We start from the raw sequence: 17,603 nt of genomic DNA on the forward strand, positions 1-17,603 counted from the left end.
ACTTCTCAGACATAAAGTGGCTGGGGTTCACTGAAGAAGTGAAAGAGGGCACATTTATTTTCCTAAGCTTTTGTTTACTTTTAAGTCTGTAAATGAAGTATTGACTTGCTTGATTATTAACTGCTAGGCAAACTCTAGAAATTGATATGTTTATGAATAACTTGGAAATGAAACTTTTGGAGCCTACTGCATACTAAGTTACATATTAGATGAGGAGATGTTAATTCAATCTGCTTACTTTTTAAGCCTCACTATATTAGTAGCATGTTTATTAATCATAATTAAGAGCTTTATTCAGAAGCCTTGCCATGTTAAGGTACATTGAATTTTTAAGAATTTAGAAACTTCAGAAATTAGCTTTCTTATTTTTATTTTACATGGCAGAATAATTTACGCCTTTTTAAAACCCATCTGGCATTAAGATGTTCATTAAATTGTGCATTGTTCATTACTCTTCATGGATGAAAATTTAAATCTCAAATTCCCCTTATTGCATTATTACATTGTGCTTTTGTAGTTCTTTTCTTTGGAAAGGTGGTAACTATAGTAAAGTTTATAACAATGCCTTCATTCCAAACAATTATAAACACAATTCTGGAACTGATGATTTGGTCTCTAATCACATGTGTTACATTGGAAAAACCCTGTAGACTTTGAAGCAGAGCTGATCTGCCTCTTGCGCATATTCTTTCCAGGCTGCTGTATATTTAATACCTTCAGATGTTTCAGTGTCATAGTTTCTAGTTCTTTCTTCTATCTTCAATAAATCTCCTTTCAATATGTTTAATGGTATTTATTTTATCTCTACTTCTCATACCTAGAAAGCATTTAGACTGGGACCAATAACATCAGAAATTTGTTTGAAACAACTTTTTTCCTTATGTGAACTTTATTTTTAATATTATGGGAATATTCATAGTGGATTTATAGAACAGAAGTAGGACAAATCCATTGGCTCCTTTTATGAATCTGAAAATAAATTTCAACCTTTAGGGGTGGAGTCAGCTTAGGGGAAAACTATTACTACTTTTGAACTACTGACCTTTTTTATAATCTCTAAAAGAATAAAATCTGGCAAAAGGGTATTTTTCCCTAATTATGCTGAGATGACACTACATTTTCTTTTTATAGTAAATTATTTTTCATTATTAAAATATATATGTTTATTAGATGAATACAAATAATACAAACCAGTATTTAAATTATTAATGTGTAATATACTTAAACCACTTACAGTAATATTAACTACAGTAGTGAAAATAATTATAAAGTTTAATTTTTTTTTTATTTCTCTTTTGGGATAGCTGTTTCTATTGGTGCAGCCTAAATGAGTTGTCTTTGACCTAGGGATGGTGTAGGATATGTCATTTCAAAGGTCTCTGTTAGTGGTGTGCCAGGAGGTGGGGGCAGGGGGAGCAGTGCACTCTAGATGCCAGTATCAGAGGGATGCACTGTCTGGAGATGATTTAAAAATAATAATGAAACAGATGAAAAGTAGTTATTTTCTGTTGTCACCATATGCTGGCAGCTGTGAATGATATCAGTTATAAAATATTCCTGTTCACAGAGCAAACCATTCTCACTCCTCTACCCCCTTTATATGCCACTGCTATCTGTTTAGTAGTCAATTTATCCAAAATATTTTCCAAACTGTGATATATTACTTGTGTCCTGCTACCTTTTTGATTTCCCCATTTGGAGTGAGAGTTCCTGTATTGTCTGTTTGTGACTCCTTACACCTAACTCTTATGTGCATCACAGGCACACGGGCGCATGGAACCATTGTGTCATTAAAGTGGTAACCTCTGCCCCTAGTCTGGATCTTACTGGGTCAGGTGCTTGCTTCTTGAATTTGTTCTCAATTTTTTAAAGGAAGATTCATTATCGCAGTTTTGTTGTTGTTGTTGTTTTTAAATGTGCCCACCTTCCTGCTAACTAAAAAATAGATTTTGGAGTTTTGAGGTTATATGATGTTCAACTATAGTTACATTAGAAACCCATATATGAATACTTTTTTATATATGAATTTCTAATGTAAAGTATTTACTTTAAAGAATCTTCTTCAGAAGCTGTATAACATGACTTTTTAAACTTTTTCAATATTTGTTATTATTTGCAGATGAAATATTTACCCTATAAGAATAAATATAATTAATAGTTAATTTCATTCCTTGCTTCTTTTCATTCAGGTTTAGATGAAATGTGGCAATATTGACCTTAGCCGACCTATATAGATTTCTAATGTTTTGAATTGAACTAATTGGTTGAGTTGCTGACTTGCCAAGAGAAACATCATACTAAGATGGATAATTGGCACAGACTCCCTAAAAACATCATTTTAATAATGCCCCAGAATGTTATTGAAGCATTTGCTTAATAAAATTGTCTTCATTATTAATGGACACACTGGTTTGAGATGATAGAGTTACAAAGTTCTTTGTTTGATATGTGAAGTTGAACTTTAACAATTAATAATCTTATTTAATAAATAAAGATTAATTTTGTCACTGTTAATCATCACATAGTAGCAGATCAGTAACTGGGGTCTGTCATCCTTGGTGTGAAATAGAGATTTAATAATTCTGGAACTCTGGTTGGAATGAAGTTGGTAATAAATGCATTTGTGTGTAGCTGTTTTAAGAGGGGCCTGAAAGGAAACACATGCAATATTTATTTTTGTGAGATAATTTATGATCTAAGCCAAACTTTTTTAGTTCTAGAACATTAAAATATGTATGTATAAGTTGGTTTGCTTTTACACTTAATCTGTTTGCTGTAAGTAGAGACAAATAAAAACAAAGGTGTATGCTTTGTTCTTCCCTTTGACTACACTCTTTCTTTCCCTTTCTTCCTTTATTCTCTCCTTGGGAAATGAATATAGTCTGACCAACAGGCTATAGTCCTGGTTCTGGCATTACCACATGTATTAGGATTCTCCAGAGAAACAGAATGTGTGTGTGTGTGTGTGTGTGTGTGTGTGTGTGTGTGTGTGTGTGTGTGTGTGTGTGTGTGTGTAAAGAGAGAGAGAGAGAGATTTATTTTAAGGAGTTCCCTCAGGCAAATTGTGGAGGCTTGGTAAGTCCAAAATCTGCAGGATAGGCCAGAAGGCTGGATACTAAAGGGAAGAGTTGCAGTCAAGTCCAAAGGCAGTATGCTGGCAGAATTCTCTCTTGCTCCGGGGAGATCAGTCTCTGTTCTATTAAAGTCTTCAACTGATTGAATAAGGCCCACCAATGTTATGGAGGGTGAGCTGCTTTTCTTAAAGTCTCCCAATTTAAATGTTAATCTCATCGAAAAACGCCTTCACAGAAATATTCAGAAAAATGTTGACTAAATATGTGGGCACCATGGCCCAGCCAAGCTGGCACACAAAATAACCATCCTATACAAATGAGTCAACAGAGGCACAGAGTTGAAACAGTATGGGACCAGTTAATTCCATTTTTACCCCCCAGATATCTGCTTATATAAAATAGGAGTGTTGGGTTAAGGAATATTAAGATATTTTACCTGCTACTATAAAGAGGAACTAAGTGTGAAATCTTAACAAAAACTTCAAATAAAAGATATTATTTAAGTGACTCAAAATAAGGAAGGGTTTAAAGTCTATTACCCTGATTGGGTTGAGTTTGGTAGTTTTCTGAGCACAAAATAAAAAGACAGTAAGCACCAAAATCGTATTTGATACTTTTTGTGTAGAAGCCAAAGTTTGATTTGGCAATGGTGTCTGAAGTTTTTCCTCTGAAAACAATGGTGTCTGAAGTCTTTCCTCTAAAATGGTAGTCCTGTTTGAGTTAAAGCACATTGGCAAGGCCATGAGAAGTTGTCACTACTAGTACCTCTACTATGACCATTTTAGGACACCCAGCCACCTGGCCAGTTCACTCTCTTGTCTGACCTCTTTCAGTAGAAACAAGTATTTTTTGTATAACTTCCTAATTTTAGAATTGTTTTTCTTGTGCAGTTGTGAAATAAATTTCAAAGTCAGGTTTGTTTGTTTGTTTTTAAATGAGAAAAAATCTGTAATTAGATTAAAATTTGAAAATCTCTGCATGAATTGAAGTGAAAGCTGGTTATGGTCTTTTTTTTTTCTTCCTTCTCTGTATACCTCCTTACAGCTAACTCAGAGGTTGCCTTGCCTACTTGAATCCTTTCTTCCCTTCATCTCTAGTGTTTAAAATTCTATTCATCCTTTAAAGCTCTGCTCCTGCTACCTCAGCAATAAAGTCCCCCCCCCCCCCCCGCCCCAGTCACCCTAGCTGGAAGTGAGAATGTGTACATCTAAAGCCCTATAGCAGCTACTTTGAACTACTCAAGGGCACTTAAACTAGTTTTGGTAATAAGTTCTCTATTTGATTATAAGTTTCTGAGGGCCAAAGACTGGTTAATATGTATTTGTATCCCTCCCAGTGCCTTGGCAAAATACACAATCAGTGTATAAAATACTGCTTGTATTTGTTGAATGAATAAACCAGCTCATTTGTAACAGAAACAAAGTGTCTTCCAAGGTGATTCTCCATAGGTTATTTCTGCTACCTGATGTTTTTCCGTGCATATTCTGTTACATTTTTTCTTTTTACTACCTACCCTCTTAGCTCTGTTATGGTTTACTGTAGTGGAGCAGTGCAAAAGATCTTCTTTTTATACTATATTTTTAGTTCTTTTCAGCAGCCTCCCTCTTTCTACCTAAAAGAACTCAGCTCTTACCAGTCAGTCCAAAGACCATTCAGCTAATGATACTGATCTGTTGATTTCTTTTATCACACTCTTCCTCTATCCAGTTTTTTTTGTTCCACCCAGTGAAAGAAACCTGCTTTACCTATTCATTCATATTCTTCTCTGATGTCATTTATTTTTTTCCAATGTTTTCCTTTAATCTTAATATTAGGACATCTCCATCATAGGTCCCTCACTTTTTTAAAACACATCTTAACAGTCCCTTCTGTGTGAATTATACTTTAATCGTAGATAAGGCAGCAGTACCTACCTTCTGAACATACCAGCTGTTCTGAACTTGCGACTCTCATATTTCACTGTTCTATATTACACTGACCAGTTCATTACTAGTCACAATGTAAATACTTTAATTTCTAGCTAATATTTATTCACTTTTAATTTTCTAGTGCATTCAGTGTTGGCTGAATTTTATGCTTTTGGCTGAAAATATTCGTCCAACCATATCAGACCATAGAAATGGTTTACATTTAAATCAGACTCTAAATATTAAAGACTTGGGCTTTCAACACATTTGCTAAGAAGCATAGGAAAGTAGAGTAGTAGTTATTAAGACTGGCCAATTAACCATTAATTTTTGTTAAGTATACATCAAGTTCTCATATGGTCATTAATGTGTTCCACTTTTTAAAAAAAAACTGATAATTCAAAGTCATTTTAATACCTTAATGGTTTTTTTTTAAGATTTTGTTTATTTATTTGACAGAGAGAGAGCACAAGCAGGGAGAATGGCAGGCAGAGGGAGAGGGAGAAGCAGGCTCCCTGCAGAGCAAGGGAAGCCCGATGTGGGATTCAATCCCAGGACCCTGGGATCATGATCTGAGCCGAAGGTAGTCGCTTAACCAACTGAGCCACCCAGGCGCCCTACCTTAATGGTTTTATCATAGTGGTATTTACCTGGGGCTACCCGGCACCTAACGTTGTATTTTCATCCTGTTGCACTAAGTGGAGTGTAATATTAAGTGAGAGATACTGTAACTTTTCATCATAGTTTGTTTTTTTATTATTATTCAAGCTGAATTACAAGGCTATATATGAAATTTGCTTTGTTGGACTATTGCAGCTATCAGCTATAATCACTCTTGCCCTAAACTAATTCAAAATAGTTTTTTTTTTTTAAAGATTTTATTTATTTATTTGAGAGAGAGAGACAGTAAGAGAGGGAACACAGGCAGGGGGAGTGGGAGAGGGAGAAGCAGGCCTCCCGCCGAGCAGGGAGCCTGATGCGGGGCTCGATCCCAGGACCCTGGGATCATGACCTGAGCTGTAGGCAGACGCTTAACAACTGAGCCACTCAGGCGCCTCTCAAAATAGTTTTTTATGCCACAGTAAAATTTCTTAGAAAATAAATCTCTACAGAGATTTCCTTTAGGTCTATGCCAGTGGAGATGTGCTACTGTGAGAAGTACATCATGTGAAATAGCCCTGTGGGCCACTGTATATACATATTTAAAAGAGGCTCAAGCCATTTCAGAGTTTTAATATGACTTTAAAAAAAAAATCTGATAGTGCTGTTGCCCTGCAGTTAATTTTAATTATCCCGAGTAACTTGGAATCACTTGGTGGGGCTTCAGCTGTCCTTAGTGAAGGATGGGTTGGTTTCCTAGCAACCATCAAATAAGATCAAATCTCTGAGTGAGTCATGCACTGAAACTCAATTTCAGGGGCCTTCTTTATCAAGGCATCTTATCATGTATTGATGGTAGCATGATGAATTATGGGGGTATTCTGAGTCTGATTCTCTTTATTTGAGTGAAAGATTGCCTGGTTTATTAGTTTTGGTTACCAATACTAATATTTGCTCGTGGTGATATGGTTTGTTTTGAGGTGCATGTTTTATTGTCTGTTGAATTCTGTCACTAATAAGTGGAAAAACTGAGAGGCAAAGAGGATAAATGACTTGATTCTGGTTACTTGGAGAACTGTAACACAGCTGGATCACTAAATGTAGAGATTTTTCTTCTAGGTCAGTGATTTTTAAATTGCAGGTTGTAAGCCATAAGGGAATCAGGGAAGCACACAACACAACCAGCCTTTTTATTTTTTATTTTTTCAATGGAATAAAATAAAAAAAATCAGGTACATCATATGTATTAAGTACATCATATGTATATGATGTATTAATACATCATAAGTATTATTTCATAAAACTTTTGTTTCACTTACAAATGTTTATATGTGAATATCGTCATTTAATATTAAATGATTTTCTTCCTGTGGGTTGTCTTCAGAAAGGTTTGAAAGCCACTGCACTTTACTATTTCCCAAAAGGTATTTGATACAGTTAGGAAAAGAAGAAAAAACTTACTCAAATCTTTAGAAAATAGTCCCAAATTCTAAGTACTTTAATGTTTTACACAAACTTCTTGACAGTGATGATTAAATTATTTTGAATAGCAGCTGCCTTTAGGGAATACATTTTTCTAAGTAGGGTTTATTTATGGGTGGGAGAATTTCAGGCAATTTCACTTTCTTCCTTTAATAACTTTTAAATTGTCTGAATAGTTTTCAGTTAACATGTATTATTGTAATCAGAAAAAAGTATTTCATCTGGACTAGAAACTGAGGAAAATGTCTAGTTAGGCTGTTATTAAAGTTCACACATAGTATTCAATGTGGCTTAGGGTGTTTTTATGTTGTTAAAGGATGGTGCTGTTAAAAACAAGGAAAACAAAAAATGTACATACATTTTCTTTCTGCCTAAAAAGAAGAGCCAGTAAATTCTTTTTTTTAAGATTTAATTTATTTACTTGAGAGAGAGAGCACGCGTGAGACAGCAGGACCTGGAGATCACAGCCCCAGCCGAAGGTAGACACTTAACTGACTGAGCCACCCAGGCACCCCAGGGCCAGTAAATTCTTTAGGGGAAAAAAAAAAGACAAGCAGAAAGGACCCTGAGATCACTCATATGCTGGAACAGGCAAAGCAACAAAAGAATTGAACAGTTGGGAAGAAAGGAGCCTGCATTCACAGCCTCTGTTCTTTTTTTTGCCTCTTCTCTGAGCTTTAGCTTCCATGAATGTGGGAAACATGTTAAGCGTGTTTCTTTAAAACAGAACCTGGGTGGGGGGGGTGTAGGTGGCTCAGTCAGTTAAGGGTCTGACTCTTGATTTCTGCTCAGATCATGATCTCAGGGTCCTGAGATGGAGCCCCACCTGGAACCTCCTTGGGATTCTCCGTCTCCCTTGCCCACCCCTATACCACCAGCAGTCCCCCCACAACCCCCCCCACACACCCCACCCCCCACACACACCCCCACCCCCCCACCCCCGTCACCTTCGACCCACTGCAGGCTCTCTGTCTCTCAAAAACAAAAACAAAACAAAGGAATGCCTAGGTGGCTCAGTGCATGAAGCATCTGCATTTGGCCCAGGTCATGATCCCAGAGTCCCAGGTCAGGCACCCTGCCCAGTGGGGAGTCTGCTTCTCCCTGTGCCTCTCACCCTGCTCATGCCCTCTCTCTCTCAAATAAATAAATAAAATCTAAAACAAAAACAAACAAAAAAAACAGCTTTTGGGAAGAAAAATGCTTTGGGAAATATCAGGTTTAATCATGCTTATTGCTTGAGATTTGCTTCATGTATTGGGAACTTCAAGGATTTACTCTAATTTTCTTGTTTGTTTAAGTGTGTAGTATTAAGATTGAATCCATAAAATTTAGGCTTGAGGATAAAACATGGGTTTTACTGATGATAACTGATTAAGGCAAACTTAAATGAGGTTTGCATTCATTTTAATTAATATTATGAATATTGTGCTTTAATCTAAAGTATGTTTACTTAAATGACCAATTGGGCAATTTTCCTTGAAAATATTTGATTGTCAACAGTCTGTTTGGTTTATTGACAAATGCTACATTTGCTTAATTTTGATATTAATATTGAGCATACACAATGGATTGTGTTCTATTATTTGTAAATAATGGAAAAGTAGCCCATTTAATTTTACTAAATGGCACAATTGCAAATATACATGTTTATACAGGCAGGTTACAAGTTGGTAATAAAAAATACTGTTATTTGGTTTGCATATTGCTTCTAGGCTACTTTTTCTTAAGATTCTGAATGAGTCTTTTCAGACACTTATCAACACACTACTAGAATATTTTTAGTCAAATTTCTCACCAATCAAGAATGGTTATTCTAAATAATCTCATCAAGATTGGTTTTGTTTTTTTTTTTAAAGAGTGTAAGACTATATTTTTTCCTATTTATTTATTTATTTTGATGTAGTGTTCCATGATTCATTGTTCGCATATAACACCCAGTGCTCCATTCAATACATGCCCTCTTTAATACCCATCATCAGGCTAACCCATCCCCCAACCCCTCTCCCCTCTAGAACCCTCAGTTGATTTCTCAGAAGAGTGTAAGACTATATTTTTGAGTGACCCTGAGAATTTAGTAGAAGTAGAAGACTATCAGAGTTTTAAGTCGGATATAATCTTTTCTCTACTTTTGAGATAATTGATGTGATACATCATTATATCATTTATATAAGTGCTTCCATGTTTATAAACAAAATTTACTATCATCTAGAGCAGTGTGTTTCTAAAAACAGGACAGATTTGGGAAGGTTTTGTTTAAAAAACTTTTGAATCATATTAAAGACAAGAATTTACCAGGTCTCTGCCTGCATCTGGTATGTTATTACTGCTACATATAGTGTTAGTGGTCAATCCCCACTTTTTCTCTTTTGGCCTTTAGACTTTTACATTAGGAAAAGAGAAATACATTGTAGTTAAAATACAAAGAAATGGTTTTTCCAAAAAAAAGTTTCAGAATTCTCTGAATTATACTCTGAAAGAGCATATAAAAATTAATATTCCAGTCTAACTTTCTAATAGTAGAGTCAGGCCTTAGAGTATTAGAGTATTATATTGTTTTCCAGACTTCTGAAGATTTGCCAAAGTAATCTTTAAGGATAGAATATATTAGGTAAGGTTTTGTCTTATCTCAGCTAAAATTGTCATCTAAACCTGTTTAGGTCATAGGCTTCCATGGCCACATATATCTTTCAGTAAGTCTTTTTCAGTTTGACTACTGTATGTCTTTACCAGATACAAGCAAATGAGAAGTGGTCATATAGGAGGGGAAAAGTAAGTCTTCCTAAAGAAATAAACATATGCAGTTAGCCATACTTCAAAGTCAGTTCAACATAAAAGCTCAAGATTTTGTGTAAATGCTTGTAAAGGCTGTTCTAATCAACACAGGAATTTTTTTTGAGATTTAGTAAAAATGAGTTTCCTCGGGTACAATTAGATATTAAGTTGGCAATAGTTATTAAATTAACTATTGAAAATATTTCTTTATTAAAGTTTCCTACCCTCAGTATAGCTGGGATTTTACTTTTTTTTCAGAGTATCACTTTGTTGTAATTACCAATGTCTGTTTTTATTTAATTTATGTATAATTTGCGTTCAGATATGTATCATGCCATAGATCTAATACTCTTAAGTAGGTATATAATGTGAGAATTCCTAACTCAGTGCTAAAATAGATGTCTGAGGGGTGCCTGAGTGGTTGTCAGTTAAGCATCCAGACTCTTGTTTTAAGGCTCAGATCTTCATCTCATGGGTCCTGAGATTGAGCCCTGCGGCAGGCTCCGGGCTTAGCAAGGAGTCTGCTTGAAGATTCTCTCCCTTTGCCCCCTCCCCCAACTTGCAAGTGTGTGCTCTCTCTCCAAAATAAATAAATCTTTCTAAAAAATAAAATAGATGTTCTGAATTTCCATGATTAGTTTCAATTCTCTAGAATTTATGGTCTTTTCAAATTACAGATGGGCTTGTAATTTAGGTTAGTACCATTTAAAGATGCCTCTTTAAGAAAAATGTAAATGATGGGAGACTGCTAATTTTTTTTAATCATGAGTTTAAAAATGTTTATGTAAACACCATGTAACATTTGAAATGAAGACCATTTTTTTGTTTTCCCTAATTTCATAGACTAATAGACCATAAAGTTGGAAGGCATCTTGGAAGTAACCGTTTCCATCCCTGGCATGGTGTGGTAATTCTTGCTAATATGTGCAGCAGATAACCATCCCGTCACCATTCAACGTTTCCAGCAGTGACTAGTGTTCTATCCTATTACGCTAGACTTGTTATTACACAGGTGTATTCCTTAGAAGGTAGAGTCAAAAATTCAGAATGTATAACACTCAATGCTTGGACCCGCTCTTCTTTTGATTGATCTTCTAATTTTTTGTCTGATTAACACCAGCTGGTAAAATCAGATGTTGTCTGGGCCTTATGGTAAGGAGGAAGAGGGGAATCTAAAAATAAAAAAAGAAGTAGGTGAAAAGTAGGAAGAAGTGAAGAATAACAACAGGAAAAATTAAGAAAAATAAGAAATCACATGTGGTAAGGACCAATAAGGGATTTTAGGTTATGCATCCTGAAAAATTAAGCCCCTATTATAGTGGGCCTAAGATTTGTTCGAATCTTGGTCTACCACTTAATTATATAATTTTTGGTAGGATTAACCTCTGTAAGTGTTAACTTTCCTCATTTATAAATGGGGCCAAACCTTTATTTTTATCTTTTTGATTGAGATTCATTTAAAGTATTAGGACTGTGATTGGCACATTCAGTACATTTTACTTCCAGTTCATCATCAGATTGCCCTAAGAATATAAGTATACCTTAAGGGCAGGAACTTTATCCATTTATTTTACTGCTATATCATTTGTACCCAGAATAATACATATTGGATGTACAATAAATATTTATTGAATGAATAAGTGGATTCTTATCAACTCTGTCTTCAAAATATATCTCAGATTAAACTACAGTAAGACCTTCCAGTAATTCAGATTTGAATATAGCACATTGGCCAATGGTCCTATGCATCTGACTAGTGTCATTTCCCAAAGAAGAGTAAACTGTGGTGCTTATTTTCAGGGAGACGTAGCTGTGGGAGAGTGAACCATGAAGGGAAGGGCAAATTTGGCAGAGATTCTGCATTCTTGTAGTTCAGTATCTCTAGGTCGATCTAGTAAATCAGGAGCCACCAAAAGGGAGATTCTAAAATTCTTTGCTGGCAGGACATGGATTTGGATTTTCCAGGTGGACTTCCAGGACTGCTAGTTTATAGGCTCACTTTATTTGTCTCATTAATTTCTGTTCATTTACCCCACAGTAACCTGACCTTCCAGTTTACACTTCCAGTTGAATTTTTTGGACTCCACTTACTGCCTTATGGCTTTACTTCTTTCTACTATTGCTGTTCTAATCCAGGGCACCTGGATTACTGCAAAAACTCCCAAGCGATCTAACATTATAGTCTTATGGTTTATATGGTCTAATATCAACATAGCCTTGAGAATGGTCCCTCTAAAAAGTAAATCACGTCATATTCCACTACCTAAAATGCCTCCACAGCTTCCCACCTGTGAGACTGGTACACAGAATCTATCCCAAACATATCATATTACATCTTTGTACTGCAGACTGGGAAGCAGAAAGCCTGCAGCATTGTTTTGTATATCACTAAGAAAGAAAACATTTTGCCAATTTGACTGTCACACAGAGGGTATAAGATAGAACACAGTTACAGAAATACTAAAATTTTAAGGGAAAGTAAAAATTGGAATGTATGAAATGCATTTTTTCCCTTGTTATTTGGTAATAGTAAATGGCTAGGACCTATTTACTAGTGCAGTGGCAAGTAATTGAGGTGACTATTTTTTCTGTCTTTAATGAAAATTCTTAAGTTTCACCATTATATGATGTTTGTTCTGGGGTTTTTGTGAATACCTTTTATCAGGTTAAAGATGTTTACTTGTATATCTAATTAAGTTGTTTGTTCCTAAATCAAAAATGGATTTTACTTAGTGCTTTTTCTGCATCTTTTGAGATGGTCATATAGCTATTTCCTTTAATCTGTTAATGTGGAAACTTACATTTATAAGGTTTTGTTTTGTTTTTGAAGTTGAACCATCCTTGCATTCATGGGATCGACTCTACTTGGTCTTGATTTTTTTTTTCAGTCACTATTGGATTCCCTTTGCTAATATTTTATTTCATCTTTATTGACAAGTGAGATTGGTCAGTAATAATGTGTTTGTATACTGTCTTTGTTCTGTTTTGTTTTCATGATTATCAGCTTCAGAAAATGATCTTATTATCTGAAATGGCATGTACAATGTAGAAATTATTTATTCTTGAAAGGTTGATGAAAGTCATCTGTGAAATTCCGTTTCTGGTGCACTGAAGTGGGGATGGATGATTTTTTACTGAAATTTAAAAATTTTTAGTGGTTGTTGAACTATTCTGGTGTCCTACAAAACCCTAGATTAAATAAGCATTTTAAAATAAAGTACAAATTACCATAATTGGCACTGGAAGAGTTGGAAAAACTAAAGAGACCAGTAACTATGGAAGAAATAAAGACATTTGTCACAGGGCTACCTCTACAAAATGTAACAATTGCACATGGTTTCACATTTGCTTCAACCCTCAAGCAACAGCTAATCCTACACTGCATAAACTATTCTAGAGCAAAAGAAAGTTTCCTTAATAACTTTGTAGGAAGAAAGCATAACACTGACATGAAGCTGGTAAAGATAATGCACATAGCCCTGGACCAGTGTCACATATAAGTATTTGTGCATATTTCTTAAGTAAAATGTTAGCAAAAAAGATCCAGAGCGACATTGAAGGAATACTATGCTTTAAGTAATGAAGCTCATTTTAAGAATGCATGGATGATTTCGTATTTGGAAACCTATTAACAGGATTCACAATATTACTAGTGCTAAGAGAATAACACTATGGTTATCTCAGTAGTTGTAAATGTAAAACTTTAGCAGAATTCAGTATGCAGTATTATTTGACAAAATTTAATATGCATTTCTGTTTGAAGTTCTTTTTTTTTTTTAAAGATTTTATTTATTTATTTGACAGAGAGAGACATAGCAAGAGAGGGATCACAAGCAGGGTAAGTGGGAGAGGGAGAAGCAGGCTTCCCGCTGAGCAGGGAGCCCGATGTGGAGCTCGATCCTAGGACCCTGGGATCATGACCTGAGCTGAAGGCAGACGCTTAACGACTGAGCCACCCAGGCGCCCCTCTGATTGAAGTTCTTATTAAAAAAAGAAAAGAAGGAAACTTCCAAGCTTGAAAAGTATATATATCAAATCAGTAGCCATTAACCTTTGACCTTCCATCACAACTTATTTAACAATGTTCTGGTACAGAAATAACCTAGATAGCTATGATAGGGGAGGCTTCAAAAAGCAAAAGAGCCTTTACAAGACATTTATATTAAATATAAATAATACAGATTTAGATATATCTAGAATTATGCCCATCAAGATGTTTGTAATGATTTAACTCTGAGATGAGATTTCAGGTAAATTTCACTTTCTCTCTACTTTCCTTTATTTTAATTTTCTACAAGAATATATATTTTTATTACCTTTTTTAACAGCTGATGTTAAGAATAAGCAGTTTTTTTCATCTCTAAAAGGTATAAATGACTAAAAGCTAGAAAATATCAAAAGCTACTAGGGGTGTCTCATAGGGCAATATAGAAAAATCATCTTGGGGGCACTGTCCACTTAAGCATGGGCACCCTCCCCACCCCCCAGGAAGCTTTTACTTAAGAATCACTACAGCAGTGAATCATTGTTAACAGATTATAGTGCTAGCTGACATCATAATTATCATTTATAATATATTTAGGATCTTACATATCAAGCATCATGCTGAAAGCCTTTTATGAGCATTTGTCACATTTAATATCTGCAGCGACACTTGTTATTTTATTTGTATTTTATAAATGAGGAAATGGAGATTAAGGTCATACAATTCAATAGCTGGTGGCACCTCTGAGATTTTTCAGCCTTATTCTTAACTACTTCCTCATTTTCTAAAGGAATCTATCATATTCCTCAAATGTTTAGCAGAAGAAAAAGTTGAGAACCATTGGTCGCAAGTCTGTGTCTGTTCAAATAGAAAACAAAATTATAGTATCAGATAAAGTATATTTTATTTCAAAAGATTGAAACACAATTTATAATGGTAGAATGATTAATGAAAATACAGCAAAGAATTTATGGTTTGTTCAATTTGACAATTGTACAAAAACAAATAGAAATATATAATTGTATACCTTGCCATTTTTCTCTCAGATTATGACAAAATTTTTTAAATAAAGAACAAACAAAAATTGTAGAATAAAGCAATGTGATGTAATAGAGTTGCTTGGCATTTAGAGCTGTCTAAAAGAATGTATTTTTTAAATAAACATTCACTCACAAAATTACACTACAAAAGTCCAGTTTGTGCTAGAGACTAGATTCATGGTAAGAACTCACAAAGTCACAAATTCTGCATTTCAGAACACAATAAAATAAAGCTAGAAATAAAAGCAGAATTATCTTTTCTTAACTATTAGACATCATCAATTTGAAAAATAAGCCATTTAAGACACGGAATTTGAAAGTACAAAAAATACTCTTGAGTTAAATGTATGCATCCATTGCAAGTTGCAAGACACATGTCAGTGTCAGAATTTTTGAAATCATACAAGTAGGCAGAAATATATAGCTTCAAACCAGTTGTTTGAAAGGCAAATAAAAAATCAGAAAAACTTTTGAAACATGTTAGAAAAATGAGTAATAACAGATCATATAAGTTAAGAAAAACACCAAGATTAACCAAAAGTCAGACCACAAATGCTATAAGCAGTTAATTCACTATACATACTTAACACATACATACACAGTGTGTGTAAACATTTTTTAAAAGTTTCACTGGGAAAGTAATACAACAATTCTTAGGAGCCGCCATTTTCTACTATCAAATGATGCTGCTCAGTTGTGCACTGGCGGTATAATGCAGTAGTTGAAGAGGACAGACTCTGGAACCAAACTACCTGAATTTCAACCCTAGCTCTACTCCTGACAAGTCAGTGTGAAATGGTTAATATGGTTAATATGAACTAACTGAGTTCAGCTGAGGCTTTTCTGGCCTTGGTCATCTCACTTATAAATTGGAATAATAATATGTACTGATGTGGAGTAATTGTGAGGATTAAATGAATTCATCTATGTGGAGAACCTAGCACAGAACTAACATGTATGTTGCTATTGTTATACTGTTGCTTCCCTGCTTAAAACTATTGGGTTTTCATTTAGAGATTAAAAAGTTATTTTATCCGCAAACTAGACCCTGTATTAGCTGGCCCCCCACCTGACTTTATAACTACATTTCCTGCCAGTCTACTCCTGCTTAACATGTTCTACCCACAAATGCCTTTTTGTTTTTCCTTCTGACTACAAAGTTCATACATAATATAACACATACATAAATAACCCATTCTTCTCATCTTTCAAGTCCCAGCTTAAATGTCACCTTGAAAGGCCTTCCTCACCATCCTATCCAACGTAGTGCCCCCATTTTTCCTTCCCTCACCATCTAATTTCAGAATAGGACCCCCATTCTCTCTAATGGAATCTTTTTTTTTTCTTTTATAGCATTTAGTACATTTGTAATTTTTTATGTCTTTGTTTATCTTTTTCTAATGTCTGGCTTCCCTATAGACCCAGACCACCGGGTCATGTCTATTTTCTTACGAACTCTCTATCTCATGCCAAGGACAGTGCATGATACATGATGTGTCCTCAGTATGTTAAATGAATGAACACTAACTGCTATGACATGAATTACAACCTAGAATTTATCAAGAACTTTAAAAAATATTCATTCCTTTTGATCTAGCCACCCTACTTTTAACAAACTCTTGAGGATATTGTAAAAAATGGTGAAAAGACCATCACAGTTTTATTGATAATAATGACAAATTGAAAAAAATTTACATGTCTAACAACCAGAAAATAATTATGCAAATTATGACATGCAGAAAAGATGAACTATTGTGTTGTCTTTTAAATTATGTTTACAGTAAGTTTAAGTAATGTCGTTACAATGTTAAGAGGAAAAGCAGACCACAACATAGTGGCAATAAAATGCTGAGTGAAAAATACATCAACAAAAGAAAATATACCAAAATATTGTGGTTAAATCTGGGTAGTAAATTGTACTTTCTTAATCATATTTCAAGAAAAATAAACTTTTCTACAAGATCATATATTCTAGAAGGAAAACAGTAGTTTTTTTTTAAGTATCAGGTGTTAACAAAAATTGAATGAATACATTCACACTATTATAAGAAGTTATTTGTAATAATCTAGAAGTTATTTACAATAAAGAAGAGCGTCAGTCTTTATTATCATTAGGGAGAAGTATTTTCTTGTCTATAATTTTTTTTGTTACTTATTTCTTAAAACTACATTAAAACCTACATGGATCGTAGTAAAATGTATATTTAAAAACTGGGATATTTATTCTAGCTTTAGCTGGAGATAAATTCCTAAGTAAATTCCTAACTATTACTAAAGATACAATAGACATGCTAAAATGTAAAAACACTAGTAAAGATACCCTTAGAGAATATAAAATGTAAAGTTTTTAGCAAGAGGAAAGTAACACATTAGAAAAACGGCAAAAATAACTGAATATATCTTTACTACCTAGAATATAGAGAATTGAGGTGAATATTTAAGTTTAATAATCTAAGCCTCTTCAATAAAACCTACAGAGCAGATCAGAACATGATTATCAGTGAAAGATACTCAAATTAAAATTTTAAGTTACTATTATATATCACTTAAGCTAACAAAAATTATAAAATTTTATATACATTGCTTTTGGTTTCCCAGATTGGTTTTATTGTACTTAATGGTATTGTTTTTATAAAAGATCGTTGAATTTATAGAATTGATACTTGAACCTTTCAAGGGCAAAATCTGTTAATGTGTATCAAAAAACCTTAAAATGTTTATAACCTTTGCCCAACAATTTGAC

At 34.2% G+C, this 17,603-nt stretch overlaps 1 protein-coding gene across 6 annotated transcripts in view; it reads left to right on the plus strand.

Annotated features, from left to right (window-relative positions):
- Positions 1–17,603, plus strand: part of CDK8 (cyclin dependent kinase 8) — a 140,770-nt gene that overhangs the window by 95,392 nt on the left and 27,775 nt on the right. The gene's annotated exons all lie outside the window — the stretch shown is intronic.

Source organism: Eumetopias jubatus, unplaced genomic scaffold (genome assembly GCF_037043125.1).
Source record: "Eumetopias jubatus isolate StellerSeaLion01/CBP00866 unplaced genomic scaffold, mEumJub1_p1.0 scaffold_3, whole genome shotgun sequence".
Lineage (NCBI taxonomy): Eukaryota > Metazoa > Chordata > Mammalia > Carnivora > Otariidae > Eumetopias > Eumetopias jubatus.